The sequence below is a fragment of the Balaenoptera musculus genome, chromosome 8 (genome assembly GCF_009873245.2).
Source record: "Balaenoptera musculus isolate JJ_BM4_2016_0621 chromosome 8, mBalMus1.pri.v3, whole genome shotgun sequence".
NCBI lineage: Eukaryota > Metazoa > Chordata > Mammalia > Artiodactyla > Balaenopteridae > Balaenoptera > Balaenoptera musculus.
The window spans coordinates 61,912,113-61,927,719 of record NC_045792.1 but is presented as its reverse complement, the minus strand read 5'-3'; positions in this window follow the sequence as shown (position 1 = coordinate 61,927,719).

Below are 15,607 nucleotides of genomic sequence, written 5' to 3'. Positions count from 1 at the left end.
TTATGTGACTCTGAACTCTTTCTCCACAACCCAAACTCTGATCCTGCCACTATCCTTTTGGACTTCAAGTTTATTCTGGGTGTTTCTAGTGCATGAGCTTTGATTTTTCCTAAAATGGGATCTGATTAAGCTTTCCTCTGCCTTGCCTTGAATAGGAGCTCCCACATGGCACCCAGACCCACAGGTTAGCCATATTCTGTGTCCCCTCTAGACTAAACCTAAACAGACAATTGGTGTGGGCATATCTTCAAAGTAGCTCACTAGGAGAGGAAGGAAAAGCTGGAGTTTAAAAATAGAGTGAAAGCCAATAGACAGGAGAGGTTGCAATTTGTTATTGATAGAGAAGGGCATGAAAGGAGTATCCATATGAAGTTTTCTATTCTTTAGAGTTTTCTGATATGAATGAAGGGAGGTTAAAGGAGAGGGAATAAATTCTGAAATTGTTTCTGCAGAAAGCTGGGGATAGACACACTGGGGACCAACAGAGGGATGGATGGGTAGTGTTGAGGGTCTGGCAGAAAAGAGCCTATAGCTTATAGGATCCTGGTCCTTGTGTTTGGGTGATTGTCCCCAGTAGCACTCAGCTCCTTGCATGCAGAGAAGGAATGATAAATGCTTGGATTGACCCAAGATTAGGGCAGTGGGAAAACAGAGGTCAATGGGGTTGAGTGTGTTGGCAAGACAGTGGTTAAAGTGATGGATCACGGGCTTCCCAGGTGGTGCAGTGGTTAAGAATCTGCCTGCCAAGGCAAGGGACACGGGTTCATGCCCTAGTCCGGGAATATCCCACATGCGGTGGAGCAACTAAGCCCGTGCGTCACAACTATTGAGCCTGCGCTCTAGAGCCCGCAAGCCACAACTACTGAGCCTGCGTGCTGCAACTACTGAAGCCCATGCACCTAGAGCCCGTGTGCCACAAGAGAAGCCACCGCAACGAGAAGCCCGTGCACCACAACGAAGAGTAGTCCCCGCTCGCCGCAACTAGGGGAAGCCCACGTGCAGCAAGGTAGACCCAACACAGCCAAAAATAAATAAAATAAAGAAATAGAAAAAAATTAAAAAAATAAAGTGATGGATTGCTGGAAAGATCGAGAGGAACTAAAGCCAGGAGAAGGCTGGAAGACTTCTAGGAAAAGGAGGACTTGAAGAGCTGCCAGGCACAGTAAGGACCAAAAGAGTAGAAGCAGGGGCAAGGAAGTGTGAATACCCTGAAAGTATCAGGTCCTGGTCACAGGGGAATACTAGAGAATAAGGCTTCAACAGATAAAGCAGTTTGGGTAAGGACAAGGTCAAGAGTGTGCCTATAGAGAAGGAGCATGGAGGTGAGGGATGGAGTGATGTGCAGATAGAAGAAGGAGGTGGAAACACTGAAAGGTCAGGGTATTGAGTGGGTCCCCATAGATATCAGAGCCTCTCACCCCACCCCCGTGATGGCTAAGACTGTGTTCTAAGGGGCATAAGTTTCAGGGAGCCATTGACAACTATGAGAATTTCATTTATAAGAATTGTGAAAAAAAAAAAAAAGAATTGTGAGAGCAAAGTTGAGGCACTTAGTGAAAAAAAATCTCCATGGTTTCCTTCCCTGCCATCAACACCCATTTAAGCCTACATCTAAAAACACTGGATCAATATACAAGACTTAGGAGGAGTCCCATTGTTATGTCTCTTATGCTCTGCCCATAAGAGCTCCCTTGAGCTATGCTTAGGTCCCCTCTCTGGTCACCATTTCTCAGCCTGCAAAGGAACGTCATGGTCAGAGTTGGGGTCTGTGGTAGGTTGCAACAATGGCTGCAAATTATTCTTCCTCTATTTCCTCTATTTTGAAATGTGACTTGCAGCATCTCCCATCAAAGGTCTTTTTCCTAACCCTTGAATCTCGGGCGGTTTTGTGACTTGTTGGCCAAAAGGATATGGCAGAAGAGACATTGTACGAATTCTGAACCTAGAACAAAAGAGGCCTTGCATGCTTCTTTCCAACTTGAGCAGCCATGTGAACAAGTCCAGAGTACCTTGTTAGTTGATGAGAGACATATAGCCCAGTTGCCACTGTTCCCCCAACTGACAGTCAGCCAATGTCCAGAAGCAGAACTATCAGCCATATGAGTGATGCCATCCTGGGTCATCCAGTCCATAGCTAAGCCTCTAGCTGAAGGCAGACACATGAAGAAGCTTAGCCTATTATCAGTGAAACCAGGTGCAAATCAGCAGAACCACCCAGCCAGTCCAGGGACTCATGAGCAATAATAAGTGGTTGCTATTTTAAGTCACTAATTTGGAGGAGTATCTTAGTCAGCTTGAGCTGCTATAACAAAAGACCGTAGACTGGGTGGCTCAAACAACAAACTCCTATTTCTCACAGTTCTGGAAGCTGGGAAGTCCAAAATCAAAGTGCTGGCTGATTTGGTTCCTGATGAGAAATCTCTTTCTGGTTTGTACATGGCTGCCTTCTTGTTGTAATCTCACATGTGGGAGAGATAGAGAGATCATCTCTTTTGTGACTCTTCTTATTTGGGCACTAATCTCTCATGAGGGCTCCACTCTCATGACCTCATTATCTCCCAAAGGTGTTACCTCCAAATGCCATTACATTGGGCACATTGGGCTTCAACATGTGAATCTGGAGGAGACACAAACATTCAGTCCATTGCAGAGAGAGTTGGTTTGTTATGCAGCAAAGACTAGCTGATACAGGGTGGCATGGAGAATAGATAAGAGATGCATTGTCCTAAGTAATAAAAAGATTATGTGATAATCACAGTATCTGACTCGTCACAGGGCCACTTCTCTTCAGCTAGAGGTACCCTCTTCTCCCTTCCTCCAGGTTGGTGCAGCCCCACACAAAGCTGTGTGGCTTGTTAAAGAGTGTGGATGGAACGTTAAACCCCACCTGCCCCCTCAGCCAGACACCCTTGTACAGGGCACCCCTTACCCAACTGTAAGCAGCCCCCTTGCACGCCATCCCAGTGTCTGATATCAACCCCTCTAGGCAGCAATTGTTGTGCTATGTAAATCCCCCAACACAGGCAACTGGACAAGACTTTGGTATCTGACCGGGAGCTGGCAAAGGAGATTCTTGTGTTTGGAAATCTGGATTATAAAATATGAAGAAAATCACTTAGTAGCAGGAGCAAGAAAGTAAAAAGATGCATCCAGAAATGACTTGCAGTTGAGTGTGTGGTCAGGAGTCCTGAAGGGCCATTGAGGGTTAAGGCAAGTGGAAATTGACGAAGTATGAGTGAAAAGGAGCTGGGAACTCAACAGGCATACAGAGGGTGTGTGGGAGAGGAGGGGCAGACTCACAGGGTTAGTGACGGAGCATGGCAGTGAGGAATCTGAAGACCAGCCACAAAAGATCTGGAACCTTCCAGCCCAGCCTCATGACACCTTGCATCGTTAGGGTCCTGTCCTTGAGTTGCTGGAAGATACAGATTCCCTGTTTTTTTGCCTCCCTTCCTTGGGATGCTCTGTTCCTTGCCCACCAAAGACCCCTGAGTAAGACAGAAGGTTATCGTCCACCACCTGAGGCCTCAGAGCCAAAGTCAGGTGGACCCCACCACTATTCATCTATTACCTCCTTTCTGGTCCTGGCTTTGGAGCCAGTGTGGGGTTCCAGGGGTGGGATGACAAGAGCCGGTTATCTGCTTCTCTGGGCCCCATTCTTCAGGGCACCATGGGGGACATACAGAGTTGTGCCTAGGGAAGGAGCCCCTGAGAACAAGCTCAGGGCCCACGACCCAATCGTGCTGCAGGGCTAGGAGTTGGGATGGAATGGATGAACGGGGGAAAGCTGCCTAGAAGCAACTTTAACCTGAGAGCTGGGGCCGAGCTACGGCCGCAGAGCTAGCTACACAGGGGTGGGCTGCCCCCAGTTGGGGTTTCCTGAGGGCCTGTGGCGAATCCTGACCCCACCCAGGCCCACAGTAGCCTAAGCGCCTGGTGGGGCAGGTAGGTCTGACCCCTGGGAAAGAGAGAAGGGACATGCCATCATCGGGTCCAGCACCCCTGGACAAGCTTCCCCTTAGCAGCTCACCAGGTTGGCTGGTGGCTCTTCAGCAAGATAGAGGACCCCTTATCTGGTCATCCAGCTCTTTGACAAGAGGGACAGTGGTCCTCTTCCTGCTCTCTAGCCTGCAAAGTTGTCAGCTGGTGATCCCAGAAACTGTTGTTTTGGTTCCCATACTCACAGTGCCATCTGCTGGGAGGACGGAGGAGTGATCCGGGGGCTGGCCTGCATTTGGGCCCAAGCCAGAAGTCCCGTCCAAGGAAAGCCCCTCTCTCCTGCTAGTCCCAGACAGAAGGTCCCAGTCTCCCTCTCTTCCTCTGACCTCCCAAACCCTCTCTCATACCCCTCTGGGTACCCATCCCTCTCTGTCTTGGGTTCCTCGCCTCCAACTCCCTACCTTATATAGTTGCTCCCTGAGGATGGATTCAGTCCTGAGCATGGAGGTACAGGCACAGAGCAGGAGATTTGGGGCACGTGGCCCCTCCAGCGGAAGATGATGCCTGTCCCCTCTGTTATGCCAGACGAGGCCAGGCAAGGGAGAGAGGGCCACAGGGCTCAACCTGTCATAGGTCTGGAGGGGAGGCTACATGGATGTGCTGCTTCCAGTCAGCCCAAGGGCTGCCAGCCCACAGGTCCAGGCCCATTCCAGAGCTAGCTGCACCTGAAGCCGGGAGGGGAGGGGCAGGGTGGGGTGTGCCCCTGCTTGTGAACTCTGCAAGGAAGTCAGGGGAGTCAGAGCCACGTAGCAGAGCAGGGAAGAGAGGGAAGAGACCTCTGAGACCTCCCACCACAACCCCCACTTTATGGATGGGAAAACTGAGGCCCGGAAATAGGGTGCATCACACTGAGCTTTCAGATAAGAGGAACCATGAAAGCACATTCTTGAAGGACTCAGAGGACATCTAGTCTAATCCTTTCGCTTACGGATGGGCAAAGCAAGGCCTGGAGGGTAGCAGGAGGGAGAGATGCTGACCTGCTCCAGGTTGTGATGCTACTTAGTGTCTGTCCTGTGCTTTTTCTGTGCACCAGCCTGCCCCAGTTTGAAGAGGTCAGCTCCTAATGTAGGATGTGCTTGAAGGCAGGAGGGCTCTGGGAGAGGAGATGGGCAGGGAGGCCGCCTAGCCTTCCGGTGAGGAAGAATGCTGCGGCAGCAGTCACCGACTGCCCTGTCCTGCTGTGACTTCTTACCATTTCCCTTGCTGCTCAGAGCAAGGCCAAGGTAGGAGGCTTATTTTTTCCTGCACTTTTATTTATTCATCTTTTATTCATTCCCATCATGTCAGTGTATATTGTTTACATTGTAAATCATATGTATTCCCACACTCCCTCTTAGCGAAAAGGCCCAAGAATACAGATTGTTGACAAGCTGTAAAAAAGGTGGCAGCTGCAGCACATCTCCATCCCCCTTGGGGGCTCCCCAGCGGGGCTGCAGAAAGTCCTCATTATACCAAGCTGAGGGCTGAGACCACCTAGACCTCCCCAAGCACCCCCTCAGTGCAGCATGCTCCCAATAGAGAGAGCATGAGAAGGAGGAGGAATGAGAGTGGATGGGCGTCTGCAGGGAAACCTGAGGATGGCATTTTCCCCACGCCTCCTTCCTGAGCTGACCAGGTAGGGCTGGATTGGGGTACCAGCTGCCTGAAGCCATCTGAAGGAGTGAGCCAAATCCAACATACTCTACAGGAAAGCCTCAAGTCAACACAGAGATGGATTGGAAATGCCAAAACCAAAGGAGAAGAAGCAGATTTGTGAAGAAGAGATGGAGCCAAGAATTGGTAACCTACCAGGACATGGCATTCGAGCAGAAGCAAGTCAGGAACAGAAGCAGCAAGCCCAGGAGGGGCCTGGTGGGCAATCGCAGTTTGCATTTATAAACTGACTGAAGTGGAGTAGGAGGGCCTAGAGTTCTGGCCAGACTAGGATTTGAAGAAATAGGCTGAGCAGATGTATCCTGCAGCTGTGAGACTGAGCAAATGGAAACTGTTACATATATCTCTGAGCAGTAAAAAAAAAGAACCATTATTTTTTTTAACATCTTTATTGTAGTATAATTGCTTTACAGTGTTGTGTTAGTCTCTGCTGTATAACAAAGTGAATCAGCTATATGCATACGTATATCCCCATCTCCCCTCCCTCTTGCACCTCCCTGTGGCCTCAAGTCCATTCTCTATGGCTGTGTCTTTATTTGTGTCCTGCCCCTAGGTTCATCAGAACCATTTTTTTTTATTCCATATATATGTGTTAGCATACGGTATTTGTTTTTCTCTTTCTGACTGACTTCACTCTGTATGACAGACTCTAGGTCCATCCACCTCACTACAAATAACTCAATTTTGTTTCCTTTTATGGCTAATACTCCATTGTATATATGTGCCACATCTTCTTTATCCATTCATCTGTCGATGGACACTTAGGTTGCTTCCATGTCCTGGCTATTGTAAATAGAGCTGCAGTGAACACTGTGGTACATGACTCTTTTTGAATTATGGTTTTCTCAGGGTATATGCCCAGTAGTGGGATTGCTGGGTCATATGGTAATTCTATTTTTAGTTTTTTAAAGAACCTCCACACTGTTCCCCATAGTGGCTGTATCAATTTACATTCCCACCAACAGTGCAAGAGGGTTCCCTTTTCTCCACACCCTCTCCAGCATTTATTGTTTGTAGATTTTTTGATGATGGCCACTCTGACGGGTGTGAGGTGATACCTCATTACCTCATTGTAGTTTTGATTTGCATTTCTCTAATGATTAGTGATGTTGAGCATCTTTTCATGTGTTTGTTGGCAATCTGTATATCTTCTTTGGAGAAATGTCTATTTAGGTCTTCTGCCCATTTTTGGATTGGGTTGTTTGTTTTTTTCATATTGAGCTGCATGAGCTACTTGTATATTTTGGAGATTAATCCTTTGTCAGTTGCTTCGTTTGCAAATATTTTCTCCCATTCTAAGGGTTGTCTTTTCGTCTTGTTTATGGTTTCCTTTGCTGTGCAAAAGCTTTTAAGTTTCATTAGGTCTCATTTGCTTATTTTTGTTTTTATTTCCATTTCTCTAGGAGGTGGTTCAAACAGGATCTTGCTGTGATTTATGTCATAGAGTGTTCTGCCTATGTTTTCCTCTAAGAGTTTTATAGTGTCTGGCCTTACATTTAGGTCTTTAATCCATTCTGAGTTTATTTTTGTGTATGGTGTTAGGGTGTGTTCTAATTTCATTCTTTTACATGTAGCTGTCCAGTTTTCCCAGCGCCACTTATTGAAGAGGCTGTCTTTTCTCCATTGTATACTCTTGCCTCCTTTATTAAAGATGACCATATGTGCTTGGGTTTATCTCAGGGCTTTCTATTCTGTTCCATTGATCTATATTTCTGTTTTTGTGCCAGTGCAATACTGTCTTGATTACTGTAGCTTTGTAGTATAGTCTGAAGTCGGGGAGCCTGATTCCTCCAACTCCGTTTTTCTTTCTCAAGATTGCTTTAGCTATTCGGGGTCTTTTGTGTTTCCATACAAATTGTGAAATTTTTTGTTCTAGTGCCGTGAAAAATGCCATTGGTAGATGATAGGGATTGCATTGAATCTGTAGATTGCTTTGGGTAGTATAGTCATTTTCATAATGTTGATTCTTCCAATCTGAGAACATGGTATATCTCTCCATCTGTTTGTATCATCTTTAATTTCTTTCATCAGTGTCTTATAGTTTTCTGCGTACAGGTCTTTTGTCTCCTTAGGTAGGTTTATTCCTAGGTATGTTATTCTTTTTGTTGCAATGGTAAATGGAAGTGTTTCCTTAATTTCTCTTTCAGATTTTTCATCACTTGTGTATAGGAATGCAAGAGATTTCTGTGCATTAATTTTGCATCCTGCTACTCTACCAAATTCATTGATTAGCTCTAGTAGTTTTCTGGTAGCAACTTTAGGATTCTCTATGTATAGTATCATGTCATCTGCAAACAGTGACAGTTCTACTTTTTCTTTTCCAGATTGGATTCCTTTTATTTCTTTATCTTCTCTGATTGCTATGGCTAAAACTTCCAGAACTATGTTGAATAATAGTGGTGAGAGTGGGCACCCTTGTCTTGTTCCTGATCTTAGAGGAAATGGTTTCAGTTTTTCACCATTGGGAACGATGTTGGCTGTGGGTTTGTCATATATGGCCTTTATTATGCTGAGGTAGGTTCCCTCTATGCCTACTTTCTGGAGAGTTTTTATCATAAATGGGTGTTGAATTTTGTCAAAAGCTTTTTCTGCATCTATTGAGATGATCATATGGTTTTTATCCTTCAATTCATTAATATGGTGTATCACATTGATTGATTTGCATATATTGAAGAATCCTTGCATTCCTGGGATAAACCCCACTTGATCATGATGTATGATCCTTTTAATGTGCTGTTGGATTCTGTTTGCTAGTATATTGTTGAGGATTTTTGCATCTATGTTCATCAAAGATATTGGCCTGTATTTTCTTTTTTTTGTGACATCTTTGGTTTTCATATCAGGGTGATGGTGGCCCTCGTAGAATGAGTTTGGGATTGTTCCTCCCTCTGCTATATTTTGGAAGAGTTTGAGAAGGATAGATGTTAGCTCTTCTCTAAATGTTTGATAGAATTAGCCTGAGAAGCCATCTGGTCCTGGGCTTTTGTTTGTTGGAAGGCTTTTAATCACAGTTTCGATTTCAGTGCTTGTGATTGGTCTGTTTATATTTTCTATTTCTTCCTGGTTCAGTCTCGGAAGGTTGTGCTTTTCTAAGAATTTGTCCATTTCTTCCAGGTTGTCCATTTTATTGGCATAGAGTTGCTTGTAGTACTCTCTTATGATCCTTTGTACTTCTGTAGTGTCAGTTGTTACTTCTCCTTTTTCATTTCTAGTTCTGTTGATTTGAGTCTTCTCCCTTTTTTTCTTGATGAGTCTGGCTAATGGTTTATCAATTTTGTTTATCTTCTCAAAGAAGCAGCTTTTAGTTTTATTGATATTTGCTATTGTTTCCTTCATTTCTTTTTCATTTATTTCTGATCTGATCTTTATGATTTCTTTCCTTCTGCTAACTTCGATTTTTTTTGTTGTTTTTCTTTCTCTAATTGCTTTAAGTGTAAGGTTAGGTTGTTTATTTGAGATGTTTCTTGTTTTTGAGGTAGGTTTGTATTGCTATAAACTTCCCTCTTAGAACTGCTTTTGCTGCATCCCATAGGTTTTGGGTCATTGTGTTTTCATTGTCATTTTTTTCTAGGTATTTTTAAATTTCCTCTTTGATCTCTTCAGTGATCTCTTGGTTATTTAGTAGCGTATTGTTTAACCTCCATGTGTGTACTTTTTATAGATTTTTTCCTGTAATTGATACCTAGTCTCATAGCATTGTGGTCAGAAAAGATACTTGATACATTTTCAATTTCCTTAAATTTACCAAGGCTTGATTTGTGACCCAAGATATGGTCTATCCTGGAGAATGTTCCATGAGCACTTGAGAAGAATGTGTATTCTGTTGTTTTTGGATGGAATGTCCTATAAATATCAATTAAGTCCATCTTGTTTAATGTGTCATTTAAAGCTTGTGTTTCCTTATTTATTTTCATTTTGGATGATCTGTCCATTGGTGAAAGTGAGGTGTTAAAGTCCCCTACTATGATTGTGTTACTGTTGATTTCCCCTTTTATGGCTGTTAGCATTTGCCTTATTATGTATTGAGGTTCTCCTATGTTGGGTGCCTAAATATTTTCCATTGTTATATCTTCTTCTTGGATTGATCCCTTGATCATTATGTGGTGCCCTTCTTTGTCTCTTGTATAGTCTTTATTTTAAAGTCTATTTTGTCTAATATGAGAATTGCTACTCCAGCTTTCTTTTTTTTTTTTTTTAAACATCTTTATTGAAGTATAATTGCTTCACAATGGTGTGTTAGTTTCTGCTTTATAACAAAGTGAATCAGCTACACATATACACACGTTCCCATATATCCTTCCTCCCGCATCTCCCTCCCTCCCACCCTCCCCATCCCACCCCCCCCATCCCACCCCCCCAGGCAGTCACAAAGCACCGAGCTGATCTCCCTGTGCTATGCGGCTGCTTCCCACTAGCTATCTATTTTACATTTGGTAGTGTATATATGTCCATGACACTCTCTCACTCTGTCACATCTCACCCCTCCCCCTCCCCATATCCTCAAGTCCATTCTTTAGTAGGTCTCTGTCTTTATTCCCATCTTGCCACTAGGTTCTTCATGACCTCTTTTTTTTTTTTTCCTTAGATTCCATATATATGTGTTAGCATACTGTATTTGTTTTTCTCTTTCTGACTTACTTCACTCTGTATGACAGACTCTAGGTCCATCTACCTCACTACAAATACCTCTATTTCATTTCTTTTTATGGCTGAGTAACATTCCATTGTATATATGTGCCACATCTTCTTTATCCATTCACCCGATGATGGACACTTAGGTTGCTTCCATGTCCTGGCTATTGTAAATAGAGCTGCAATGAACATTTTGGTACATGACTCTTTTTGAATTATGGTTTTCTCAGGGTATATGCCCAGTAGTGGGATTGCTGGGTCATATGGTAGTTCAATTTTTAGTTTTTTAAGGAACCTCCATACTGTTCTCCATAGTGGCTGTATCAATTTACATTCCCACCAACAGTGCAAGAGGGTTCCCTTTTCTCCACACCCTCTCCAGCATTTATTGTTTCTAGATTTTTTGATGATGGCCATTCTGACCGGTGTGAGATGATACCTCATTGTAGTTTTGATTTGCATTTCTCTAATGATTAATGATGTTGAGCATTCTTTCATGTGTCTGTTGGCCATCTGTATATCTTCTTTGGAGAAATGTCTATTTAGGTCTTCTGCCCATTTTTGGATTGGGTTGTTTGTTTTTTTGTTATTGAGCTGCATGAGCTGCTTGTAAATCTTGGAGATTAATCCTTTGTCAGTTGCTTCATTTGCAAATATTTTCTCCCATTCTCAGGGTTGTCTTTTGGTCTTGTTTATGGTTTCCTTTGCTGTGCAAAAGCTTTTAAGTTTCATTAGGTCCCATTTGTTTATTTGTGTTCTTATTTCCATTTCCCTAGGAGCTGGGTCAAAAAGGATCTTGCTGTGATACATGTCATAGAGTGTTCTGCCTATGTTTTCCTCTAAGAGTTTGATAGTGTCTGATTTTACACTTAGGTCTTTAATCCATTTTGAGTTTATTTTTGTGTATGGTGTCAGGGAGTGTTCTAATTTCATACTTTTACATGTACCTGTCCAATTTTCCCAGCACCACTTATTGAAGAGGCTGTCTTTTCTCCACTGTATATGCTTGCCTCCTTTATCAAAGATAAGGTGACCATATGTGCGTGGGTTTATCTCTGGGCTTTCTATCCTGTTCCATTGATCTATATTTCTGTTTTTGTGCCAGTACTATACTGCCTTGATTACTGTAGCTTTGTAATATAGTCTGAAGTCAGGGAGCCTGATTCCTCCAGCTCCATTTTTCTTTCTCAAGATTGCTTTGGCTATTCGGGGTCTTTTGTGTCTCCATACAAATGGTGAAATTTTTTGTTCTAGTTCTGTGAAAAATGCGAGTGGTAGTTTGATAGGGATTGCATTGAATCTGTAGATTGCTTTGGGTAGTAGAGTCATTTTCACAATGTTGATTCTTCCAATCCAAGAACATGGTATATCTCTCCATCTATTTGTATCATCTTTAATTTCTTTCATCAGTGTCTTATAATTTTCTGCATACAGGTCTTTTGTCTCCTTAGGTAGGTTTATTCCTAGATATTTTATTCTTTTTGTTGCAATGGTAAACGGGAGTGTTTTCTTAATTTCACTTTCAGATTTTTCATCATTAGTATATAGGAATGCAAGAGATTTCTGTGCATTAATTTTGTATCCTGCTACTTTACCAAATTCATTGATTAGCTCTAGTAGTTTTCTGGTGGCAGTTTTAGGATTCTCTATGTATAGTATCATGTCATCTGCAAACAGTGACAGCTTTACTTCTTCTTTTTCCGATTTGGATTCCTTTTATTTCTTTTCTTCTCTGATTGCTGTGGCTAACACTTCCAAACTATGTTGAATAATAGTGGTGAGAGTGGGCAACCTTGTCTTGTTCCTGATCTTAGCGGAAATGGTTTCAGTTTTTCACCATTGAGGACAATGTTGGCTGTGGGTTTGTCATATATGGCCTTTATTATGTTGAGGAAAGTTCCCTCTATGCCTACTTTCTGCAGGGCTTTTATCATAAATGGGTGTTGAATTTTGTCGAAAGCTTTCTCTGCATCTATTGAGATGATCATATGGTTTTTCTCCTTCAATTTATTAATATGATGTATCACGTTGATTGATTTGCATATATTGAAGAATCCTTGCATTCCTGGAATAAACCCCACTTGATCATGGTGTATAATCCTTTTAATGTGCTGTTGGATTCTGTTTGCTAGTATTTTGTTGAGGATTTTTGCATCTATGTTCATCAGTGATATTGGCCTGTAGTTTTCTTTCTTTGTGACATCTTTGTCTGGTTTTGGTATCAGGGTGATGGTGGCCTCGTAGAATGAATTGGGGAGTGTTCCTCCCTCTGCAATATTTTGGAAGAGTTTGAGAAGGATAGGTGTTAGTTCTTCTCTAAATGTTGGATAGAATTCGCCTGTGAAGCCATCTGGTCCTGGGCTTTTGTTTGTTGGAAGATTTTTAATCACAGTTTCAATTTCAGTGCTTGTGATTGGTCTGTTCATATTTTCTATTTCTTCCTGGTTCAGTCTCGGTAGGTTGTGCATTTCTAAGAATCTGTCCATTTCTTCCAGGTTGTCCATTTTATTGGCATATAGTTGCTTGTAGTAATCTCTCATGATCGTTTGTATTTCTGCAGTGTCAGTGGTTACTTCTCCTTTTTCATTTCTAATTCTATTGATTTGAGTCTTCTCCCTTTTTCTCTTGATGAGTCTGGCTAATGGTTTATCAATTTTGTTTATCTTCTCAAAGAACCAGCTTTTAGTTTCATTGATCTTTGCTATTGTTTCCTTCATTTCTTTTTCATTTATTTCTGATCTGATCTTTATGATTTCTTTCCTTCTGCTAGCTTTGGGGTTTTTTTGCTCTTCTTTCTCTAATTGCTTTAGGTGCAAGGTTAGGTTGTTTATTCGAGATGTTTCCTGTTTCTTGAGGTAGGCTTGTATTGCTATAAACTTCCCTCTTAGCACTGCTTTTGCTGCATCCCATAGGTTTTGGGTCGTTGTGTCTCCATTGTCATTTGTTTCTAGGTATTTTTTGATTTCCCCTTTGATTTCTTCAGTGATCACTTCGTTATTAAGTAGTGTATTGTGTAGCCTCCATGTGTTTGTATTTTTTACAGAGCTTTTCCTGTAATTGATATCTAGTCTCATAGCATTGTGGTCGGAAAAGATACTTGATATGATTTCAATTTCTTAAATTTACCAAGGCTTGATTTGTGACCCAAGATATGATCTATCTGGGAGAATGTTCCATGAGCACTTGAGAAAAATGTGTATTCTGTTGTATTGGGGTGGAATGTCCTATAAATATCAATTAAGTCCATCTTGTTTAATGTATCATTTAAAGCTTGTGTTCCCTTATTTATTTTCATTTTGGATGATCTGTCCATTGGTGGAAGTGGGGTGTTAAAGTCCCCTACTATGATTGCGTTACTGTCGATTTCCCCTTTTATGGCTGTTAGCATTTGCCTTATTATGTATTGAGGTGCTCCTATGTTGGGTGCATAAATATTTACAATTGTTATACTTTCCTCTTGGATCGATCCCCTGATCATTATATAGTGTCCTTCTTTGTCTCTTGTAATAGTCTTTATTTTAAAGTCTATTTTGTCTGATATGAGAATTGCTACTCCAGCTTTCTTTTGATTTCCATTTGCATGGAATATCTTTTTCCATCCCCTCACTTTCAGTCTGTATGTGTCCCTAGGTCTGAAGTGGGTCTCTTATTGACAGCATATGTACAGGTCTTGTTTTTGTATCCATTCAGCCAGTCTATGTCTTTTGGTTGGAGCATTTAATCCATTTACATTTATGGTAATTATCGATATGTATGTTCCTATTACCATTTTCTTAATTGTTTTGGGTTTGTTTTTGTAGGTCCTTTTCTTCTCTTGTGTTTCCTGCCTAGAGAAGTTCCTTTAGTATTTGTTGTGAAGCTGGTTTGGTGGTGCTGAATTCTCTTAACTTTTGCTTGTCTGTAAAGATTTTAATTTCTCCACCGAATCTGAATGAGATCCTTGCTGGGTAGAGTAATCTTGGTTGTAGGTTTTTCCCTTTCATCACTTTAAATGTGTCCTGCCACTCCCTTCTGGCTTGCAGAGTTTCAGCTGTTAACCTTATGGGGATTCCCTTGTATGTTATTTGTTGCTTTTCTCTTGCTGGTTTTAATATTTTTTCTTTGTATTTAATTTTTGATAGTTTGATTAGTATGCGTCTTGGTGTGTTTCTCTTTGGGTTTATCCTGTTTGGTACTCTCTGTGCTTCCTGTACTTGATTAACTATTTCCTTTCCCATGTTAGGGGAGTTTTCAACTATAACTCTTCAAATATTTTCTCAGATGCTTTCTTTTTCTATTCCTCTTCTGGGATCCCTATAATTCGAATGCTGGTGCATTTAATGTTGTCCCAGAGGTCTCTGAGACTGTCCTCAATTCTTTTCATTCTTTTTTTCTTTATTCTGCTCCCTGGCAGTTATTTCCACCATTTTATCTTCCAGCTCACTTATCCATTCTTCTGCCTCAGTTATTCTGTTATAGATTCCTTCTAGAGTGTTTTTAATTTCAGTAATTGTGTTGTCCATCACTGTTTGTTTGCTCTTTAGTTCTTCTAGATCCTTGTTAAATGTTTCTTGTATTTTCTCCAACCTCTTTCCAAGATTTTGGATCATCTTTACTATCATGTTCTGAATTCTTTTTCAGGTAGGTTGCCTATTTCATCTTCATTTATTTGGTTTGTAGGTTTTTACCTTGCTCCTTCGTCGGTAACATTTTTTTTGTCATTTCATATATATATTTTTTTGATGGGTGGTGCTGTATTCCTGTCTTACTTGTTTGGCCTGAGATGTCCAGCACTGGAGTTTGCAGGCAGTTGGATAGAGCTGGGTCTTGGTGCTGAGATGAGGACCTCCAGGAGGCCTCACTCCGATTGATATTCCCTGGGGTCTGAGGTTCTCTGTTAGTCCAGCAGTTTGGACTCAACTTCCACCACAGGAGCTCGGGCCCAACCTCCAGCCTGGGAACCAAGGCTATTTACCATGTGCCAGGCACTGTTCTAGGCACTGGGTATGCAAAAACAAGCAAACTCCTTGCCCTCATGCAGCTTATAGTCTAGAGGGGAGGGGCAGGAGAGAAATGAAAGTAATAAGCAGCAGAAGGTGATAAGTTGCTGCTGTAGACTTAATGTTTGCGTCCCCCTGAAATTCGTATGTTGAAACCTAAACCCCAATGTGATGGTACTTGGAGGTGGAGACTTTGGGAGGTGATTAAGTCATAATCTTATTAGTGAGATTAGTGCCTTTATAAAAGAGACCCCAAAGAGCTCCCTTGCCTCTTCCGCCCTGTGAGAACACAGAGAAGACGGTCATCCATGAACCAGGAAGCAGGTTCTCACTAGACACCAAAT